Source organism: Haliaeetus albicilla, chromosome Z (assembly GCF_947461875.1).
Source record: "Haliaeetus albicilla chromosome Z, bHalAlb1.1, whole genome shotgun sequence".
NCBI lineage: Eukaryota > Metazoa > Chordata > Aves > Accipitriformes > Accipitridae > Haliaeetus > Haliaeetus albicilla.
Genome location: NC_091516.1, coordinates 19,959,374 through 19,983,416, shown reverse-complemented (window position 1 = coordinate 19,983,416; position 24,043 = coordinate 19,959,374). Strand labels below are relative to the sequence as shown.

The following is a 24,043-nucleotide window of genomic DNA, read 5'->3' as shown; positions in this document are numbered from 1 at the left end:
TAAGTATTAGGCTAGTTTCTTTTTAAAATAGTGATTTTTTAAAAAATAAGATAGTATACTTAAAAATAAATGACTGCTGTTGTTCATCAAAACTCTTAATTAAAAAGAAGTAAATCAGTTCTCAGCAATTTCCTGTGCTGGTATGTGTACAGTCTCTATTTAAAATAAGAATCTAGGCAAGAGATCTGTCCGCTTCTTAGATGTGGCATTTTCTGTTCTGCAAGGATTATTTCTGAAGCCTTAAAATTAATGATTTGTAACAATTCAGGTGACCAGACCTTGAAGATAAAAATTCAGACTGTAGTCTCTTAGGCAAAATTCCACACGATTATAGGAAGATAAAAACATGGTATCAGTCCAGCAGTATTTTTATAATAGTTCAGTAGATCTAGAGTGAGTATAAACATGGTAGTTGTTCAAGTAGAAAGGAATAGCTTAGTGTTTTCTTCATCCTACAAAAAAATGAGTAGAAAGGTCAAGGAGCTAGGCAATATTTGTTTGTCTATCTAGGTAAAATTAGGTTAAACTTTACATGTAGCACATAGATATGACAGCCTAACTGGTAGAAGATCTGGTGAATATTGAAACACCTATGTCTATTTGTATTACCATTTATCCGAATTGTGGTATGCTATGAACGAGTGTTTCTGTAAAGCTTCTGTACATTCACAGACAGGTGCTTTGGTGATGTAAAACAGTGTTATATCAGTTGAACATATATAATTAATGTGGAAGTTTTTAACTGAGGAGTGGAAGTAACTGAGAAGAAATTTTACCATACATTACCTAACAGCTTTCACTGGTGGTGCTAATGCACTGTAAAGTAAGCCATTACACATCTTGCAACCAAGATGGAAGATGACAACCACATCTTACCTTTTCTTCCATAACTCAGTATAAAATGAGTAAAGTAACTTGGTGGAGGACTGATCAGCTTTCCAGGTCAAGCTTTAGAAACTTAAAAATCTAAGTGAGAAAATCAGGAAGAAAATGCCCTGTGACCATATGCTAGCTAGATGAAAAAAAAATAATACAAACCCAACATCTTTTTGTCAAAAAGACAAATGCATTTTAGCACAAGACGTAGTAGGTAAAAGTTTGAAGCTCTATGAACTGGTGATAAACTGTTGCTTGTGCTATCTTTCCTGAAGAAGAGGAGGATTGGTTTGAAAAATGTCCAGTGCAATGTTTATCTGCATTGTTTTAGAACTTCATTAACAACAAAGTAACACAACCCTTCATGAAAGATTAACATAAGAGTTCTATGGTCAAAACTGTGAAACATCCCAGTTCTGAGATCAGATGGGCCTGCATGGATGAACAAGGAGTGTCTGCCAAAACTCGAACATAAGCAGGAAGTCTACAGAAAGCAGAAGCAAGGACAGGTAGCCTGGGAGGAATAGACACTGTCTAGGCATGCAGAGACACAGTTAGGAAAGCCAACACCCAGCTGGAATTGAATCTGGTGAGTGATGTCAAGAGCAACAAGAAGGACTTCTATAAGTACACAGCATACAAAAGGAAGACTAGGGGAAATGTGGGCCTGCTGCTGAATGGGGAAGGGGCCCTGGTGACACAGAACGTGGAAAAGGCTAAGGTACTGAATGCCTTCTTCACCTCAGTCTTTACTAGTAAGACCAGCCTTAAGGAATTCAGGCACCAGAGATCAAGTGGAGAAATCTGGAGTCAGGAGGACTTGCCCTTGATGGAAGAGGATCAGATTAGAGAATAGTTAAGCTGTATAGCTCCACAGGCCCTCTTGTTCCCATAAGTGCTGAGGGAGCTGGCTGATGTCATTGATAGGCTACTCCTAATAGTTTCTGAATGATCATGGGGATTGAGAAAGGTGCCTGAAGACTGGAGGAATGCAACTGTCACTTCCGTTCTCGTAAAGGGCAGGAAGGAGGACCCAGGGAACTACAGGCCGTTCAGACTTCACCTCAATCCCTGGTAAGGTGATGGAGCAAGTAATCCAGGGAACTGTTTCCAGACATGTGAACAACATAAAAGTGACCAGAAGTAGTCAGTGTAGATCCATCAAGGGGCAGTTATGCTTGACCAACCTGATAACTTTCTACTATGAAATGACAGGGTTGGTAGATGAGGGGAGAGCAGTGGATATTGTCTGCTTTGACTGCAGGAAGGCTTTTGACATCGTCTCCCAAAAGATCCTTGTAGAGAAGCTGAAGAAGTGTGGGCTGGATGAGCAGACAGTGAGGTGGATTGACAACTGGTTAAATGGCTGGGGCCAGAGGGTAATAATTGGTGGCATAAAGTCTGGTTGAAGGCGAGTGACTAGCAGTGTACCCCAGGCTCAATAAGGGTCCAGTCCTGTTTAACATCCTCATTAATGATCTGGATGTTGGGGCAGAGTGTGCCCTCTGCAAGATTGCTGATGGTACAAAACTGGGAGGAGCAGCTGATATGGCAGAGGGTTGTGCTGACGTTCAGAGGATCTTCAATAGGTGGGAGAAAAGGGCCAACAAGAGCCTCATGTAGTTCAAAAAAGGGAATTGTAGAGTCTGGTACCCTGGGAAGAATAACCTCAGGTACATGCTGGAGGCTGACTGGCTGGAAAGCAGCTTTGCTGAGAATGCCCTGAGGGACCCAGTGGACACCAAGCTGAACATAGCCAGCAATGTGCCCTTGCAGCAAAGGTGGCTAGCAGTATCCTGAGCTGGATTAGGGGGAGTGCTGCCAGCAGCTCAAGGGAGGTGATCATTCCCATCTATTCAGCACTGGTGAGGCCACACCTGGAGTACTCTGTCCAGTTCTGGGCTCCCTAGTACAAGAGAGACATGGACATACTGGAGAGAATCTAGCAAAGGACCACTAAGATGGTGAAGGTGCTGGAGCATCTCTCTTATGAGAAAAGGCTGAGAGAGCTGGGACTGTTCAGCCTGGAGAAGAGATGGCTCAGGAGGATCTTACCAATATATATAAATACCTGAAGGGAGGGTTGCAAAGGTGACTGTTTTCAGTCCAGGCTGTTTTCAGTGGTGTCCAGTGACAGGACCAGCAGCAGTGGGTACAAACTGGAGCATATTTATTAGCCATTAGTTGGCGACATATTTCTTTCCACTTTTGGAATCACAGATGAATAAAGAAGCCATTTTTTTTCATTTTAAATAATGAAATAATGTATTTCTTCGTTTCCTTGGAAATCTGATTGCATTCATTGCATTAATTCTGAAGGAGCAGCTTTACACTGTGTTCTTTTTCATTAAAAAGCAACTGTTTCATATCTATCAGCTATTTAAAGAGTTTTCATTTTTACAAGAAGCTTTAGAAATCACATTAAAGTATTCTGTGGTTTTATAGTAATTTGATTAGTTTCTTATGTTGCTTTTCAATGCTATTTATCACATATTTTCTGGTGGTTCATTAAAATATTCACACTTTTACACAGTTCATGACAAGCATGTATATGGCATTTTCTGTCAGCTCTTCACAATCAGCTTGAATGATTAACTATTGCTTCAGCATCTATGAAATAAATTTCCCTGTTTTTTGTTCTCTGGTCCAACACATAAGAAATTGGGAGAGATTACCTCTGATTAAAATCAGTATTTTTTTCAAATACTTACAGTCTTTCAAGCGCTTCAGTTACTTGAGAGTCTGGTTCCTAGTTTGCAACCAATGGCATCTTTGGTTTTGGATTAACCTGAGACCCAAAATATTTGTCATCTAGCTGGGATTTGAAAGTAATTTGTAGCTTCTGCATCTTGTCATACATTTAATTCTGTAGTATACATGGCATTGCTTTCAAGTATGTTGGTCGATATGATGTATTGGGTCATGGAAATAGGCAAGGAAAGCATTCTGTACTCAAAAGCACTAGCTGTTGGCATAGAGTCTTCACTCAGAGAAGAGTTTTCAGGAGCGGCGTTATATTTATCATTTGGTTTGGAAAGGAGTATAGCTGTTCCTGAAAGTTATTTTGTGATGTGAACAAATGATAATAGCTTTGGGAATAGAAATAACATATATTATAATCAAAGTAGTTTCTTTACATCCTCAGTGTGATGGGTTGACCCTGGCTGGACGCCAGGTGCCCACCAAAGCCGTTCTATCACTCCTGCATCCTCAGCTGGACAGGGGAGAGAAAAAATATAACAAAAAACTTGCGGGTCGAGATAAGGACAGGAGAGATCATTCACTAATTATGATCACGGGCAAAACAGACTCAGCTTAGGGAAAATTAGCTCACTTTTTATTACAAATCAGCCAGAGTAAGGTAAATGAGAAATAAAACAAAATCTCAGAACACCTTCCCTCCACCCCTCCCTTCTTCCCAGGCACAACTTCACTCCCGGATTTCTCCACCAAGCCCCGCCAGCGGCACAAGGGGGACAGGGATGGGGTTTACGGTCATCACATGTTATTTCCTGCCGCTTCACCTCCTCAGGGCGAGGGCTCATCACACTCTTCCCCTGCTCCAACGTGGGGTCCCACCCACGGGAGACAGTCCTCCACGAACTTTCTCCAACGTGGGCCATTCCCACGGGCTGCAGTTCTTCACGAACTGCTCCAGCATGGGTCCTTTCCACCGTGTGCAGTCCTTCAGGCACAGACTGCTCCAGCGTGGGTCCCCCACGGGGTCACAAGTCCTGCCAGAAAACCTGCTCCGTGGGCTCCTCTCTCCACAGATCCGCAGGTCCTGCCAGGAACCTGCTCCAGCGCAGGGTTCCCACGGGGTCACAGCCTCCTTCAGGAACCCACCTGCTCCGGCGTGGGGTCCTCCACGGGCTGCAGGTGGATATCTGCCCCACCATGGACCTCCCTGGACTGCAGGGGGACAGCCTGCCTCACCAGGGTCTTCACCACGGGCTGCAGGGGAATCTTCGCTCCGGCGCCTGGAGCATCTCCTCCCCCTCCTTCTGCACTGACCTTGGTGTCCGCAGGCTTGTTTCTCTTACATGTTCTCACTCCTCTCTCCGGTGGCTGTTTTCCGCGTCCCAACTTTTTTTTTCCTTCTTAAAAATGTTATCACAGAGGCGTTACCACTATCACTGATTGGCTCGGCCTTGGCCGGCGGCAGGTCCGTCTTAGAGCCAGCTGGTATAGGCTCGCTCTCTCTCGAACACAGGGGAAGCTTCCAGCAGCTTCTTACAGGAGCCACCCCTGTAACCCCCCCCCGCTACCAAAACCTTGCCACATAAAACCAATACACTCAGCTCTTGCAATAGAGAACTCATGGAAGATGTTTAATGCTTCCACATCATATATAATATTGCTTTCAATTTTGATTAAATCTTTGCCTTCATTTGCTTTTTGTAGAAACCCTTTGTATATACAAAGACCTTATGAACAGAATTTTTCATTTTGTTCTTCGAATCAGCAGTGCTTTTGCTGAAGTGTCCATCCTCATAGTTCACTCACACAGTCTCACTGTCAGTAATGAAGTCCAATTGTGTTGATGAAGTGCATCATTATAGATAATTTAGGTGCAGGTTATTTATTTTCTCTCATGGAAGAAAGACGATGTAAGCAGTATTTGCATTACAATGTAGTTGTATACTTATATTGATGTGATCTTGTGTGATACTAGAAAGCAGACTCCATAAGGGTCTTCATTTCTAGCAAAGCTAACTTACTGCTAGGCTGATCATGTACATTCTGATATCTGACTTGTCATACTCAGCTAAATGGGATCTAGAGCCTGTCATTCCCAAAATGTTAGTTCACTTAATCTACTTTTATTGTATAAAAGAATATTCACTTCTACCTTGAGTTATTTCTGTGAGCTTTCATGGAAAAAACTCTTGGCTTCAATAAACACTGATTCAAAAGTTACATTTTACAGTGTTAGTTTTTTAATTTCAGAAGAGTGCACAGTTTTGTTTTTTGTTGGTTTGGTTTGTTTGTTGGTTTCTCCCCCCCCCCCCCCCCCGAAGTTTTATTGGACTTTATAATGGAAATGGGTTGGTGGTTGACCTTGGCTAGCAGCTAAGCAAGAAAAAGCTGCTCTCTCACTCCTTCACCCCACCAGTGATCTGGGGGAGAGAACAGGAAGAATGAAAGTGAGAAGACTTGTGTGTCAAGATAAAGACAGTTTAATAAGTGAAGAGAATAGCAAGAAAAAAACAAGTGATGCAAAGGCAATCTCTCACCACCTTCCACAAGTATACTTGGTGCCCAGCCAGTCACTGAGCAACAGCTATCCCCCCCCCCCAAAAGCCCTCCTCTCAATTTTTACTGCTGAGCCTGATGTTATATGGCATGGAGTATGCCTCTAGTCAGTTACGGTCAGCTGTCCCTGCTGTGTTCCCTCCCAGCTTCTTAGCCATCCTGGCCTACTTGCTGCAGGGCAGAGTTGGGAAAAGAGAAAGTCTTGACAGTATCCAAGTGTGGCTCAGCAACAGCCAAACCACAAGTGTGTTATCGAGACTGTTTTAGTCACAGGTCCAAATGGCAGCACTATATGGTCTGCTGTGAAGAAAGTTAACTCTCTCTCTCTCCGTCCCAGGCAGACCCAGTACAATAATGAATGAACCTAACCTTGAACTGAGACATTATTTTTGTAGAGCAGGAGATCTCAAATTTAAAACAATGGTCCAAGGGAAGCTGACAAAAGTTTTGCTGTGATTCAGACACATATTCTTAATCCTAGTAGGACTTCAGTCTTGAATTGGTATATCTGAGCTTCTTTGACTTAAAAGCTGAACTTCCATCTTTCCTGCTGCTTGTCAATATTCCTTCAGAAACAGAAGCAGGAAATGCTGGCTTAATTCTCCACCAACTACACAACTGATTTTCACAGATATGTCATTATTCTCCTGATTGTCCCTGCAGTCAGCAGGTCAAGGGAGTAAAGACATTCTTGTGGGAGAGAGAGAGACAAAATGGGCCAATTTGGTCATCCAAGTAACAGCTATTTTATCATTGACATGTTTGAGGGTACATTTTACTCTACATACAAAAACATAACATGGTTCTTCTGCTTTGTTACTGATTTTAAAAAAAAAAAGGAACTTCCCAGCAAATGCAAACATAGTTTAGTAAAAGAAACATACATTCTGACATAGTTTGGTAAAAGAAACATTGCCTCTGAGATTCAGGACAGTCATTCAAAACTTGGATTAGTTGATAACTCTGAGGATGCCTGGGAGCAAAGGGTCGGAAAGGAGATAATGTGTGTATGTGAGAATATTTTATCAATGTACTGTTATGCAAATGTTTTCTCGTGGTGTCTGATGCCTGTAGACTTGTGTGTATGTTTGGAGCTGAGAGTCCTGAAGACAGGGAAACCTCTAGGAGGAAGAGAATTCATCCCTACACTTTCTTTTTTCAGTCCAACCTTTGCCTCCCAGATAACAGAATTTTAGCATGGCACCTCAGGTGGCACTTTGGCATGGCACTTCAGGATTTTTGTCTGAAAAGGACAAATAAAAAAGTCTTAACAAATGTCATGAACCAACTTTACTGCTGGTATTAACAGTAAAGAAATGACTGAGCAAACTTGTAGCCACATGCTATTTATCCATGTAAATGTCAGATGTAGTTAAGATAAATTAGAAGAGATTATGAAGAGTGTAAGCTAAACAAGTATCTGAAATGTTAGCTGCTATGTCCAGACCTGTTACAGAAGTCTTTATTGTAACAGAAGACTTGAGGTTTTGGAAAAATATGGCATTAAACCCAAGAAGATTCAGGTAGTCAGCTAGCAGGTTATGCATCTTCTAACAAAAATTTTCTAATCTAATCCATAAAGAAAAAAGCCCCAAAAGAGTAGCTTCTCTGACATTTGTGTAAGAAGACATAAAAACTCTGAAAAAGTTTCACCGACAACGTTTGCGAGCATGTGTTATCTCAGTACTGTAAATAATGAAATAAAATACTCCATTTTATGGAGGCTTTCACAAGTATAACAGGTTATTCCAGAGTTTTTGCTTTATTACATCATCATTAGGGATAATTTTTGCAAAAATATCATAGGACCTGGTCAGTTTAGGTTTTAGGCATTATAATCTGAATAAAGGCAAATAGAATACTTGAGTGGAATATTTCTGCCATATCAAAATAAATTTGTCTTAATTGTTACAGGTAAATTTTTGACAAACATGTATCCAAAGCCCATAATTATAAAAAGGAACAAAATGAAAGCTAGATTAGTGATACAACATTCCATCTGCTTTTGTTGTGCACAAAACCAAGTGAAAACTAACGTAAATGATTAATTCTGGTTCTGTACGTCGTAGAGGGATCGGACCCACTCCTCAGATTTCTGGGAGGATTTTACTGCAAGTGATTAAGGAGCATAGAACTGAACCTCTAGAGAGAGCACAAAGGTTTTAGATTAATTAAGCTCATTAGAACAGAGCTGTTAGGATGGTGTTTTCCAACAAAGTGTAGCTGCTTGCTTAGCTGCTGGAGCAGATGACCATTAAGAACACAATTTAAATGGATGTTTTGCTGACAAATCAAGCCCTGTGCAATCTGAAAAGAATTAAAGATCCAAACCATAAATAATTGCTGTCTACACAGACTTGAAAGCAAAAAGAGCTGATGTTCTTCTTGCCTGCCACTGATGTACACGAAGTCATCAGATGAAATTGCAATTTCATGAAACTGTGCCTTGCACTAAAAGTGCTTCCTCTTTGCATAGTTATGCTTATTTGAAATACTTAAACATAATACATTGTGAAAGTTATTCTCAGTATTTTTTAAATTATTGATGACATTTACAAATATTGGCTGATAATCTAGAGAACGCTCTTACCCTTCTATTCCAAACAACAACCAAATTATTCCTGGGTCTCAGAGACCACTAGATATTCTCCTGTTCAGAAATTGGGATCTGCAGGTACTCTTCTTTCCTCTCTCCAGTCTCATACATGTCTTTTATGCTGTCATCAGAGTATTTTTATGTGTATCTTTGATTCTGTACTTTTCTTAAATCCCTCCTCTGAAAATCAGATGTGGACTGTTTCAAATGTCTTCAAGATATAAAATTATAAACTTTAATGGCAAACTATTCTTAAGAAGCAATATATAAGTTTTGATGGAAAAAGCTTTTCTCCACTTTCTTCTTCCTTTCAGTTTGTGTCAGGAGCAGGAAATTGGTAGAAAGGCATGAAGGAAAAACTTTGTATTCATAGTATCACTGAGTGTAGTCCAGGGCTAGGTGAATTTATTTTAATTGATAAAACAATTTCTGTTTCATCTGAAGTACAAACATCATTAAAAATCAGCACATATTTCTGCATATTTCTTTGCAACAGAGTGGTTGACAAAATTTGAAATAGCAAAGGAAGAGCTTTTGAGTGCTGGCCAGTTTACAATTTGAAAGGTGTTGGTAAGTCAAAGACCACCATAAGGCAAGGAAAAGCAGAATGGGAAAGGTAATAATTACAAAGAAATCATTATTTCTGTAAAGGAAAGAGACCTGCTTGTTTTCCAGGCGAAACCTAGTCCCATAGTGGGAGTTACAGGAAAAAAACTATTGTGGGAACATTGACTAGGGGACTGGGGAGTGCTCTGTGTAATTCAGCTATTGGTAGACTTTATTGGGGGATCAGAGTTATCTTATCTTGAGTGTATGAGGTTAGATAATTTTTCTTTTTTTTAAAGTAATAAAGGATTTCATAGTATGAGCTCTAATTTACCCATAACTTTTTAAACTTTGTGGCAAAGGACCCTCCCTCTATCCTTTTACACCATTTGTAAATTACCATGTTATTTATAAAACTAGATAAATACATTTCAAGTTGTAAAAAATATAGTAGAATCCAAAGCCTCATCTTTTTACTTCTAGACTTTCCTGAAGTGGGTAAGCAAAGTACTCTGAATTGTTGGGGTCGCTGAGACTCAAGCTGTCAGTTTCTCATGTAGAGCTGAGGCTTTAGTATAAACTGCAGAATCCGAGCTCCATCCTGCTGACAGGAAAAGGAGACATGACCCCAGGATTGCTTTCTTGGGGTTTGGGAGACTGTGGAACTATTATAATATAAAACATGTTTGGAATTCCAGATGTTCTTCACCACACCCTTAGCAGTAGAATTCGTATGTTCATCCTCCTTACAATTTAAACAGGACATTTGATAACTAATTTCAAAGTCAGAAAAAGCCAACTATATAGATTTCATTTATAAACATGGAAATCACTGCACACCATCTACAGATTACAAAGCCTGTTGACTTTTGCTTGAATTGAGTCTTTGCAGAGAAGAGCAACACATTATCAAACCTACTTTTAAAATTGCTTTATAACTGATGAACCTCAGTTTTCTGGTGTTCCCTGAAAAAAAACCCAAAACCCAAAACAAACCAAAAAACCCCCTAAAAAATTTCTGCAACAAAGTAACCCCCAGAGTTTTATAAATTTTGAGTGATCCAGGACATTCCTTATATTTATAAATATTGCTGAAGAATGGGAATATTTTCCTTGTACTGTTGTTTTTTGGGGTGGTTTTTTGTCTTGTTGGTTTTTTTTTGACATTTCAGAAATTAAATACAAAGACTAACTCAGTAATTTTAGAAGTTTTTCAGAAAACATCCCAGTGTGAAGAACCTTCACGTGCTGGGAGCAGAGCATTCATTTGGTGTGTGGGTGAATCCACTTCAGGTTTGTGCTTTGTTTGAATCAGACCAGTAACATGAAACTCAAATCTTTTATATCTCAAAGGAAATGAAATTAATTTCATTTAAAAAATTAATTAAGTTAATTTAAAAAAATTAATTACATTTTTATTGTTAAAAACCTGAAGTCTCTCTGTTTTGGTATGCTACTCATGGTGATAACTGTTAAAACTTTTTGGACTGGGTGAAGGGAATGGAAAGAGAAGTCCTGGAGTATATTTGCATAGTGTAAATGTAGTTTGTTCTTTAAGAGACCTGAACTAAAATAGTTCTGTAGTATGTTTTGAGTCAAACTAGGACTAGACAACTAAATGGGATTAGCAGTTTAAAGGAGTCAGAGATTCTTGTCTGTCTTTAACAAACCCTTTCCTTTAATGTGTCTGTACAGCAACATGAAGTCTGCAGTTTAGTATTGGTCCTGCCTGAGTTTTAATCATCATCCAAGAATGCCACAGACATAAAACTCATCTCTGATGTTAGATACTGAGTTCCACTCTGCTGCACATAGTGTCTTTTGAACACTAGGTGGGGAGTTTGGGGAAATTTGTCATGTTTTAATTCAGAAATCCTTCTTCATTAAGTGCCCTTTTAATGTATGTAGTGGTAGTAGTTGCTGTGAGCTTTTTGCAGAATCAATACTTTAAAATATGATGGGGTAGATGTAAACTTCCTCTGTAAGTGTATTTTTTTAGGTGAAGTCTTTTCATGAAAGATGTATTCTGAAGCAGTAAAGTTTACAAAGATGATGGGATGTGATACAACCTTGCTTTTAATGGTTGGGAGGAGGAAACAGGAGAAAAAATGTACAGCTTGTGACCCAGTGAATTTGGGGACAACATTCTGTGTAAATTACGCCCTCTCAGACTACATGAAAATATAAGACAGTGAACTATATCTGTGGGCAGTAAACCCTTGGACTAAGCTGATTTACACCTTAAAATCTGTGTATTTAAGAGGCAAGATGTGATACATTTGTTTGTAAACGATTTCCTTCTTTTACCTATCTTAGTACCTTAATGACTGTCGTGTTAATTTAGTTTGAGTTCTACTTTTTATATGAGTTTGCTGACAGAAGTTGACATAAAAGCCTTTGTGAACAGGCTTGATTGGTTCTGTTTCTATAGCAACGTGGCTGAATAGAAGAATGATTTCCTTTAGGAACCTTTCCTAAAAGCTGTTTTGTACCCTGTAACGATATCTCTAGATTGCCATCCCTTGTCAGAGGTGAACAGAGATCACATTGAGGGTCAACTTTGTTCCTTGTGTTTATAGATTATCCTCTGCAATCAAAAGATTGCATTGCTCTTCTTTTTCTTTGTGGTGCTGAACCAATTCCATTCTCCACTATACACTGATGATAGGAAACTCAGCAAGACCTTTATTTTTCGAAACATAACAAATAAACTAGGACTAGACCAACTACTGTACTGTATTAAAACTGTCTCTGGCAGCTAATTTGACTTCGTGATTTTTCTCTTTAGTTATATATTAATTTGTAAATAATTTACTTTATGCAAGTTATTGTCCAGGAAAGCCTGAAATACTAAATAACAAGTTTAACAGTTCAGTTCAGTGCTGTGATTAAGAGAGAGCTAGATCTTGTTTAGTATTCTTGATCTTGGTAAACCCTGAGGCTTAGTATACAAATATCGTTTGTTAAAGTGTGAATGTGAGTTCCATTAATAGTGCAGTTTTGAACAGAAAAGATGTATCAAGTTATCTAAGTACCATGTTGGGGAAGTTTCTAGTCAAAGACAGTCTTAATAGTTCTATACCTAATATTATATAAAAACACAGTAGTAAAGCTTGCTACTCATAATTAATAATGATGAATATGTATGTAATTTCTTATATTTCCTGTCCATGTAGTTTTTACATAAAGATAATTAAAGACTTGCTTTTGTAATCTGACTTATATGAAGGATAATGCCTGTTAATAAATAATGTGTGTTTGTGAAACAAAGTACCTTTCTATCTTTCTCAAACCCTAATTTTAATAAATGTTTTCTGAGAGACAGCTTTATTCTCATAGTAAAAGTGGCTTAAGTTTCCTTCCTCTGTATAATGATAGGAATGCCTTTGTAATTTTCAGTCAGGTTTCTGAAATGAAGCTAGCAGTATTGCTCTTTGTATCCGTATCCTCAGCTACTCCACATTGGTAACTTTTGAACCTGTTAGACATTTTTATTCTTAGTTGTCCAGGTCTTAAGGATATTTAGGTTCTGTGCCAGTCGAGGAGAGAGACCAATGTCTGTGCCCTGCAGAGGAAAAGGCAGCTATTCTGTCAGACATCAGAGAATCCACAAAGAAGGAAACTTGTTACTAATGAAAGGCATGGGAATTTTGGCTTTATATTTTCTCTTCCTTTCAGAACTATTGGCTTATTTGCTTGGGGAGAATATAGGGCTGTTTCTTTTGACTGTGTCTATTTTTATTGTTTAAGTAACTTTTATTTGAAAACTGATATACTTAACTAAGATTTTTAATTGTTTAATTGAGAAATTTAATTGACAATTTTAACACTTTCAAAGGCTGTTAAAAGATTGTTTTTTAGAGTCTCTTTTAGAGGTATTTTCTAAAAATCATAGTCATAAACAGTGAGAAGTCTTGACACTTCAAGGAACAGAAGACCTAAAAGATATTTTATGCTAGCTATGCTTTGGGGATTTCATGGGAAATTCCTTTGTTCAAAAATAGGCCTAGGACAAGCTGTAAAGTGTATTAAAAAGGCTAATAAATGATAACTGTGGTCCTTGTGGTGGTATCATTGTCTCTATACAGCTAATTGGAAGAAAATCTAGAAGGAATAAATAATAACTTTAGTGGAACTAATTGTTACAAAGATACTCAAGGAGCTGTCCAAAAGAAAATATAGGCGAGAGGTAGTGGTCAACACAAAAAAGAAAGTTCTGATTATACAGGGAGTCAGACCAAACTAAATGATTGTGTATAATCTTAAATATAAATATTTCTTCCTCCCTGCTTTCTTTCCTCCCTCCTTCCTGCCCTCACAGGGCCTTTTACATTTGGGAAGAAATCACTGCAGGCTTTCGTCTACCTGCACCTGGGTGTTGTATTTTTCCCTTGTATTTTGTCAAGGTATCTTTTTCTTTTGCATGTTGCCCATGCACCTGTGTCATCTTAAGGAGCATGAGTATATTTCACTGTAGTTACAAATAATGTGATTTTTAGTAGTGTGACACCCTACCAGATGCTGGAAGGATCTGAATTGGTGCCTTTGCAATGCCTGTTTATTTTAAAAAGCAGTTGTCATAAAGACAAACAGTTGTTGTAGATGTCCTGAAACTGTAGAAAATTTGTTTTACTAGATATCTCCATCTTACTCACCCTAAGGCAAGTGAATGTTTTTTTCATTGCAGTGCATTCCTATCTTCTTTTCTTCTGTCACATCTATAGCATCAATTAAAAATGTATACTTCCACTGGAAAATTTTATGGTAGTGTGCTTGAATGGAATATGGATATACCTACGCAGAAAGAAAAGAATCTGTGAACTTATTAGTCATTATACAAATAACATTACAGCAATAAACACCTACTGCGTGGCAGGAAGACATATGTTTTTCGTATTCAATTGAGCAATATTTGGAGCACAGAGCACTATTAAATTCATTGACATTCTCACTGTAAAGCTGTCATTTCACCACTGATGGCAGGTGATAGTTCTACAAGTGCATGTCAAATCTGTGCTTATCTGTTTTGACATCTGTTGATGGAAGCTCTCTTTTTCTATTTGAGCTGGACAATAACCTTGATATTCCTCGTGAACAGTGAAGGCCCACAACTGTTGTTTTAAGAAGGATGTCTTAGCTTGTGACTTACACCTGTCATAACTAATTAGCAGATTATAACTGATAATAAAATAAACATTGGCACATTTGAAATAGATCCTCTTACAACATTAAATCTTTAGTTATTCTGCTCACTGACTACACCTTTCTGTCTGGTTGAATTTCATGAATGTAAAAGAACAAATATATTAGAATTTATTTGTTGATAATTATGTTGTTCCCTTCTCACCCACCTTCTTTCCTATTTCTGCCATCTCCCTCCCCAAAATTATCCTTCAGTAAAAGCACTTTTCCATTAAGTAGAAGTGAGCTTATACAGTAGTTACGGGAAAAAAAGTGTTTTGAAACATAACAAGCTTCCTTTCTTTTCTTTAGAACAGACAGACAAACTCCTTTAGGAGCAAAGTGTGGCACCAGCCAGAGGTATAAACCAGAAATACTTCCTTTTGCTCTAGTATCCATTGTTGACAATACTACATAACTTGCCAATAGCAAAAATACATTTAGAAGTAAATTAATATGACAACATCTCATTTTTCAGTTGAAATAACTACAAGTTTCTAAACCTAAACTGTGCATCTACAGCAAGTTGTTACTTTGGGTTTATGCCACTGTTACATTGTACAACTATTGTAATGTCAGGATGAAAAAGTCAGTATAAATGAATGCATTTATATGATAATTCGTTGATGATTTGGGCTAAATGACTATTGCATTTTTTTTTTTTTTTTTGGTGACATCAGTTGGCAGGCTATTCCTTTGAAATAAATTAGCGTATAGAAAAAAATAGGACTGGAGCATTAGTAAAACAGATTCTTCCTTTTCCTTTTAGTGATGAGACGGACTGCATGAAGTAGTCTGTGGATTGAATACAATTGATAAAATTAAGGCCTGTGGCAAATGGAAAACTATTTCTGTAACATCTGTAAGATCAAATAGTGATTTTACAGGCACCATAGTCCAAAAAATCGTCCTTTCAGGGCAACCTCAAGTTCATTTACAATCTCCAAATATAATTACTCATTTAGAATATAGTAGTACTTTCTAAATGGTAGTGTAATTCTTTCCTAATTTGTGGTTGCTTTGTTTGTATGATTACAGTGATTATGATGTTCATTAGTAGGAACTGGTTAGGTGCTGCAGTTCATATCATCAAACAAACTGCAGTATAAATGTGCAGAGACGAAATTTTAATCTTGAAAAACCTCTTCAGTGTCAGCAGATATTCTTTTAACAAAAATGTTTTTGTCATTTCAGTTGCAGCTTGATTTTGTGATGGAATTATGGTTGTATTTCCATTAGATACAGAGTCTCTGTTAAAGTACACTTACTCTGCAGTTATAGAGAAATTTAGTGTAAAATAAATACAATGACTTGGTTAGCACTTTTTGATTTTAACAAAGTGAGTTATGCCATGTTTTCCAGTAGTATTCCAAATGCTTGTTTAGAAGATGCCTGTTATCAAATGACTTACCACTCTGAAAAAGAAATGTGAAGTTAATGATTGCAGAAGAATAGTTTTGCTATCTGTTCAATGATTTATAATTCTTAAAATTTTATATGTAGTCCTATAAAATTAAAATTTTAAGACCTTTTTTCCCCAAAATTTTGTGTTCATTGGCCATCTCAAATGGAATTCAAGATCTTCAGATGTGTGAGTCAAAATAATAAATTTAAAATACTCTATATCAGGATGGGGACTACTTCTAATTTAAACTGCTAGTAATATCCTGATGCTAGCTACGCTATATAAGTTTGTTTTAACTGTTTATGGAGTTTTTACTTGGATAAATTTATTTTTCTTGATTTAAGCCCATTCATTTAATGGTATCTTTAAATGTTAACCGTTACATGAGTTGTATTTGCATTATAGAAATACAAATTCATATTTCGCACCAAAAGTTATTGTTAGTGGTTCTTTCCAACTAACTAACTAACTAAACTACAATAATACCAGCCCTAAATTATCCTAAAGAAAGATGGATAGATCAGAATGTATCTATAAATATCTAAACCTGAAGTAGATTGTCGGGGGAGAAAAAAAAAAAGGTGTTTTATGACTCTTCAGAAACACTAAAAAGCTGAGGATTTCTTGTGCTTCCATGATCCATGTTTACACAACATGTAATATATTTCTTATATTCTCTGCTATTTTGGCCTCTTGCAAGACTTTCAGTACCTTGAGAACCTGTTTTTGAACCAATTTCAACTTAATTAGAAGAAACAGGTTGTTGTTAGCATTCACATTCCATGATGTCAATGGAAAACTTCCTGCTAATTCAAGCAGGCTTTAGATTGGTCCAAATGAAAGAGTTGCTTGTCAACAGTTTCTGAAACAGTAGGTGTGCTGAAGTAGAAAGGGGAAAAATCATCAGTAATTGTTTATAAGCACTGTGAAGAAAAGTCAATACGGAGAAATCTTTCTTTAAAAACCTTTGAATTTGATTTTGTCAAACAGTGAAATTAGTGTATGATTTTTATGATAATCTTCTCCTTTAGGGTATCAAAGTCTAAGAGCTAAATGGCTTTTTTGAGTAGTATATTTGGATTTTTAGATGCATCAGGAAAACAACTGTTGCAAATGAAAAGCCCACAACCTACCAAGAAAAAGAAAAAAATAGTAAAAGGATAACTAAATGAAGAATCTTTGGTTCTGTAGAGACCTTGCAGAAGAAGTGAGAGGAATAGATTCTCTTTTCCAACCCTTGCCCTTTCCCAAGCTATAAGCCTTTGCAGGATCAACCAACAGACTTAACTAGTTTACCCCCTGTTCCAATACCAATCTTAATTTCCATATTACAGGAATCCACTGGTCATCAACATTGCCACAGCTACCCCATGTTGCCTCCACCTCTACCCTTCATGCCTGCATTTCCTCATCCTCTGTGTTTTTTATATTCCAGTAAGAAAATGAATTATTTAGACTTTTTCAGGATACAACTTTCATGGTAATAGGTTAATATTAGCCTGGAGATGCTTACTCAGATTATTGCAAAATACAAGCTGATACAGAATTACAGATTTCACATTTCCCAATTAATTCTCATCCTGGAGTATTAGACTTTACTGCACCCAGCAGTGAACATAACATTACAATTAAGAGAAAGCCATACCTTGAGCCAGAATAAATGATAAACTGTTCTTCCGTTCCTGCATCACTTTTATTCCTAAACTAGCAAGTTTTACTAGGTTCAGCAACAAACAAAACTTCCTCCAGGCCTGTAACCTGACTCCAGGCTAAGCTCGTTAAGTCTTTATCCGTGAGAGGTCTGAACATGCATGTTTGACTTCTGCTAACTTTTTCAGTATACTTTATTCATCAGCAAATACACCTTTTCAGGCCCTGATCTAACAGAACTTGATCCAGACCCAGCTGGTATTCTCAGTTCCTGTTGTGTAAAATAAGAATAATGTGATTGCCTATGACACACGTGTATGACATACATTATTGCTTGTGAATTGGTACCACATGGCAGTATTGAGTACTCATGAGGAAATTAATAATTCAGGTACTCAGGAAAGAGTTTGAGTGGTGTGTAGTAAATAAAGCATGGATTCTTGACATAAATACAGGGGTAACACGAAATCTTGAATACCTGCTCATTCTGTGAATATAACCACTGCTCTATATCAATTGAATTAGGCATCATGGGGGTCATAGTTAATGTAATTTGGGAAAGTATATTAATACATATGCCTCAGAACTGAATTAAAAGCCCATTATGATAGACCTTAATTTTTCCTTTTGTGATCTTTTGAGAGATGATTTTGCCACTAATTTACATTTTCTTTAAAGTGTGAGTTTAGCTCATATGTTGTATGATCTTACAGCTGTAGGTAAATAGAGGTAGATTATGTAAAGGAATTTTCAGAATTACAGATTTTAAATGAAAATTTTAAAAGACCATTTTTTTTCCTCTTGGGAAAATTAATAAAGATGCAAAATTGAAAGCAAGTCTTTGTTAAGATACGTAACAGTCTGAAAAAGTATAGCTATAATGTTAGTTGAGCTGCACTCAAGGAAAATGGGCTTATATTGCGAAGGGTCTGGGCACCAAATGCTGTATTCTGAGTTACGTGAAATCTAGTCAACATGAAGGAAAAGTTCTATGTTGCCTTATTGTATTGCGGCCTGAAATATAGTGAGACTTTCACTTTACTTGGGCAGAAGGTAAAAGGGGAAATGGAAGTAATTCTGTTCAGCTCTGTAGAATGCCTGCTGCACTGCAGTGCAGTGCCTTTTAAGTCCTAACAGTATCATCCTGTTAAAAATGCACTTAATGTTATCCAGATACAGAGAGAATTAGGTGGACCGGATTTTTGGCTCTACGTTTATGAAAGAAAATCCTGTCATATTTTCAGACCGATGCAATGCTAATGTTAGCATTAGGATGGTAAAGTGTGAGAAAGAAAATACCATGGGCTTTTTTTTGTCTTTGTTTAGTTTTGCCTTTTTTTTTTTCTTTTGGAACCACTTTAATTTCTGCTGCTTGCGATTTTTTATAGCATTAAACTTCAAAGAATTGCTCTTGTTGACGTTGAGAAAAGCCACAAAACTACAATGGTTTACTTTGCTACTAACAAACATGATCTACTACAAATTCTGTGTAGCAATACAAGAAGTGTACAATAAAAGAACAGCACACAAATTTGAGCTGGTTACTTTTAAAACATGAGAATGAATTTGTAATTAAAAGATTGGTCTGCTGAGGAGGTGCCACTGCTGACCCCTTCTGTTGTACAAAACTGAGGGCAGATACTTTGCTGTTATTAAAGCTGTCAGAAGAACAAAGTCTGGATTTCTATAGATAGGAGTAAGGACAGAAGAATGCTTGTGCATTCCTCCACCCAACACCCTGAACTTAGAGCTGCAATCATCTAATGATGTCAACTAAGCACAGTCATAATATTGTTGATTGCATTATATTTTTCTAGTCCCTTTCCATTCTTGTGTCAGGTATCTTAAATTGTGTAACTTGCACCTCTTCCTTTGAGGAGACAGTATCAATCTATTAGATCACAGGATTAGAAGCTTTTACTTCCTGGTTTGCCTAGACATAATTTGCTAATGGTTTTATGAAAAATTATTTGCTGTCACTGTTTGCTCATATATCTAATTAATAGGGAGTGATTGTGTCACTACTTCTGATGTAATTTTTTAACTAAGTTAGGTAGTCAATGACTTGAATTTATTCAGGCCAATTGATTGCCTGCAGGGGTCTAACTGCACAGATGCCAAATTTCATTTCTTAACAAGGATTTTCACTGTTAGATCTTCATAGGTTCAGATCTCTGAACTGGTTTTCCTACTCTTGGTGTGAGTGTTACGCTACTAATCATTAATTTTCTGTGGCCAGCAGCTCAGGAAGAATGATTCCTGAGAGTGTACTGGACCCAGTTTTTAATATCTTTTACTAAATTCTTCATTCTACATTATTTTTGTTTATCTTCTCTTATCCGTCCTCTTGCTCTATCCTGTCATGGTGGGAAGGTTGTCCTGTGATTTTTACTAATGAAGCAGAAGGAAGGGAAGAAGCATGGTTTGTGCACAAGGAAAATCTCTGCTTTATTAAGAAAGAACTATTGATAATCAAAGGGATTAACCAGAGCAAGAATAAAATGTGTGTGATCAGGAGACTACTGCCGTTTTGATAGCTTTGTTCACCATCTTTGGCTGCTGTGCCTGTTCAGAGGTTCTTGATAAACTTCACTGCCCCTTTCTTTGTGTCTCTATTGTGATTTAGATTAGCTTCAGCTTTTTTGGGGGGGGGGAAGCATGATTGCTGTGAACAGCATGTATTTTTCTGTTACTTTAATATATTGCTATGGATGATAACATTTATATGTTATGGACAGCTTCCAAGTGCATTGCAGAATAACATATTTAGCAATATTTAGCATATTTTAGTATGCAGCATGTGCTTTCTCCCATCTAGAAATCATTGAAGGGATTATCTGCATTGGATCACCATCATTATATACATCACTATTTGTGTAGCAGGTTCAGAACACCTCAGTATAGTGCAAAATTATTCTGAAACATTTAATTTTGACAATTTGATTTTTATAACTTTTGGTATTGTTGCAGGTTTATTTATGGCTTTGTTTTGTTTGATGTATGTAACACAGAGGGCTTGGTTTACATGGCATGGGAGGACATTGCACACCAGTAGTGATAAACGTGTATTTTAAATGCCTGTACATTTTGATGAATCCTATTTTCTGCATTTTTGCTTTTGACTGTCAAGTTAAGAGAGTAGGAAAAAATCTCAGACGTAGTTTCTCCATTTCACCGGAGTTGTGTGCTTGATGGAGAGTCCTATCACATTTTTTCTAGAACAACCTTAAATGCTATTTGACAGTTTTGGTCTCTACATGGAAGTAAAGTCTCCTGTGTAGAATGAGAAGGGGAGAGTGCAGGGTATCCACCACACAGCACAGGAAAGTAGCAAAGGATTGGGACACTTGGCAGTGAGTTACTTTGCACGTAAAGGTGTCCTGCCTGAATTTGTATAGAGTCCGTGAATCATCCTTAACTTTAACTAGTAGTTGTATGACACATCTGGCACTGAATGAATGAAAAGCTGATTCTTCAGGGCATTGGTAGATGAATGGAAGTGGAAGAAGTGGAAGGCAGCTCATCTGTCGCAGAGATGTTTCTTTTTTTAGATGAAGTGGGGTTAACTTGAGAGCATGAATCTCACATATGGGGCACTTCCTACTTGCTTGTCAAATGAAAAGATCTGTAGCACTCGGTCACTGTTCTTAGTTAAAGAAAAACAAATTGAAGCAGAAACATGTCACTTGTTACTACCAAATTGTAAATTTGGTAATTTTCAGCTAGGTAGATAAGCTCTTGTGTCACTAGAAGTACTAATTGTGAAAACAATAGTGCATCCAGATTCCTAATCCAGATGTGCATCTGGGTTGAGACTGGTTTTGCACATCTAGCCTTGAGCAACTGCTGGTCTCTCTCTACAGTGGAAACCTGGGTTTGCAAGCTGAATTGACTTTTCCTCTATTCTTCATTCTACTCTTTAGGACCCTGCTGCTATCAAATTAAGTTTATTCTGTTTATTCCTAGTTTGGAACTGTATACTCGGTTATTTTTGAGACTTTTGATGATACAGATATTAGAAGGGAAAATTTGTTCCCAGTGTGCACTCTACAGTCTGCCATCAGAGATGTTTTCTAAAGATTTTCAGCTTTGATGGGTGAGTTGGTGGTGTGCTAGCTTTTGGGTTTGTTTACCCTCTTCAAAAAGAGGCAGAACTATATATGCTTAGAGGGTTGTAGTGGAAGTTTTGCCATGTGAAAGAAACATCAGCTGAAATAAATATTGCTCTGATCAGAGAACCTCTCTGATTTTTATCCCGGTTTATTTTCTCATCCTTATCATCATTCTGTGAATTCTCTACGTTTTCTTCTCTACTCCTATATTACATTTCTCCATAATTTTTCAGTACAGCACACATATTAGTAAAAGATCTCATGTGAATACCTCTTGCTTCTCCTAACCTGGCAACCTCCTATTTAGCAGGTTGCATTGCTCTTGATTTTAGTGTATTTTTGTGTGTGTTTTTGGATATTCTACCATCTTCTGTACACCCAGAAGATGGTGCCTGTTTTCTTGAGCTTTGCTGTTTGGGGTAGTGGGGATGAATTTCTAAAATGAGCTGCTTTAAGGTTTTCAGGGCTGTAGCTGAGTCAGGGACTGAAGGAGCTCTATTCTGGTACCTAAAGTGTACCATTTAAAACACTTGCTGGCAAATGTGTACATTTTACCAGGAGAAATAAAGCTGAAAACTAGTAATTCAGTTGATATAAGAAAAATGCATAGTGCTGATATTTGTGATCATGGCTACTGTCACATTAAAGCCAACATGTTTTAGTCACCAGAATATTTCCATTTCTTTGCACTCTTTTTTTTTTTTTTTTTTTCTTTTGTCTGTCAGGTTTTCCAGTATTAGGTGATGGTTAGCAGCTAACTCACAAAAGGCAAAGGAACACAAAATTATGGTAGACAAAGTGGAGGTTGTTGTTAAGGCCTCTTTCAGGAGGCCTTATGCTTGCTCATTTTTGATCTTTTCATACAGGCCTGGTTGTCCAAACACAGAAGCAATCTAAAGCACTTGATCCCTGGGACTGTTCATGTGCTTAAGCTGGATCGGACGCATAAGCATCTATTGGATTTCATCTTTTTTCTCTCTAACACTCGAGTCTCACCACTGTGTTGGCATGGCTTTTGTTGACCCTTCCATCAGTTTTTCCCCTTCCAAGAAAAGAGATCTCTGAGATTTCCTTTAATCTCCAGTTCCTTACTTTTAAACATATGAGGTCATAGCCCTGCACATAAGTCATATAAATCTCTTCCTGTTCTTTCACTGAGTTGTTGAACTTTTATGCATATACAAGATGGTTTTTTTCTTGTTTTAGTCATTCACTTTCCCAAAAGACTTGCTCTACATATTAATTTTGGAAAAAAGATTATACAGTGATATATACTATTGAAACAGTACAGAGTTGGAATCGGGTTTTATTTTTAAAAAGGCATGAAATGTATTTTCTTTGAAGAAGGGTAAAATTAGCTGACATGCTAAAAAACAGCACTGTAAGACTGATGTGCTATTTCAAAGGAGGTGGTAACCCTAACAATGGCAAGTGGCATTATAGTCTGCTTTATCTGGGGGGAAAAAAAGTATTAACTATGTTGGTCTTCATCCTCATTGTCTTGTGATTGTTTTCCATGCTAACTTTTTCTGTTTGTCTAGAATATTTTCAAATATTTGAAGGATTTCCTGTATATTGTTTAGAAGGCCTCTTCCCTTGATGATACTTTTTTTTCCAGAATGTTCTCCTGATAATAATTCAATTTTTTCTCTTTTATTTCTTGCATTTCAGTTTCCTTATTCCATTCAAATATTTGCAGACTTTTACATCTTCTTTTAATTTTCACATAGCCAATGTATAAGCAGCATGCCAATATTTAGCTCTGTGATCTTCCTCCACAAGTTTGTCCTTACAGAGCTGCTCATGATGCTTCTGCCTTTATTTTAGTGACTGCTAATTTGCCTGCTTATTTTTAGTATTGAACCTAAAGGTGAATTTGTTTTGAAATTTTACTGGGATCTTATCAAGTGTATGTATATTTTCACATGTTCTTTAATGCCACTTCTTTCCTTGCCTCTACAAAAGTCGTGGTTTAACACCAGCTGGTAACTAAGCACCATGCAGCTGCTCACTCGCTCCTGCAGTGGGATGGGGGAGAGAATTGGGAAAAAAAAGGTAAAACTTGTGGGTTAAGATAAGAACAGTTTAACAGAACAGAAAGGAAGAAACTAATAACAACAACAGTAAAATTAAAATAATATTACAATAATAATAAAAGTATTGGAATATACAAAACAAGTGATGCACAATGCAATTGCTCACCACTCACCAACTGGTGCCCAGTTAGTTCCCGAGCAGTAATCCCTGCGGGCCAAATCCCCCCAGTTTATATACTGGTCATGGAGTCACATGGTGTGGAATACCCCTTTGGCCAGTTTTGGTCAGCTGTCCTGGCTGTGTCTCCTCCCAACTTCTTGTGCCCCTCCAGCCTTCTTGCTGGCTGGGCATGAGAAGCTGAAAAAACTTGACTTAGTCTAAACA

General features: G+C 37.5%; 1 protein-coding gene across 23 annotated transcripts in view; it reads left to right on the top strand.

Annotated features, from left to right (window-relative positions):
- Positions 1–24,043, top strand: part of PTPRD (protein tyrosine phosphatase receptor type D) — a 1,298,969-nt gene that overhangs the window by 949,490 nt on the left and 325,436 nt on the right. The window lies entirely within an intron of this gene.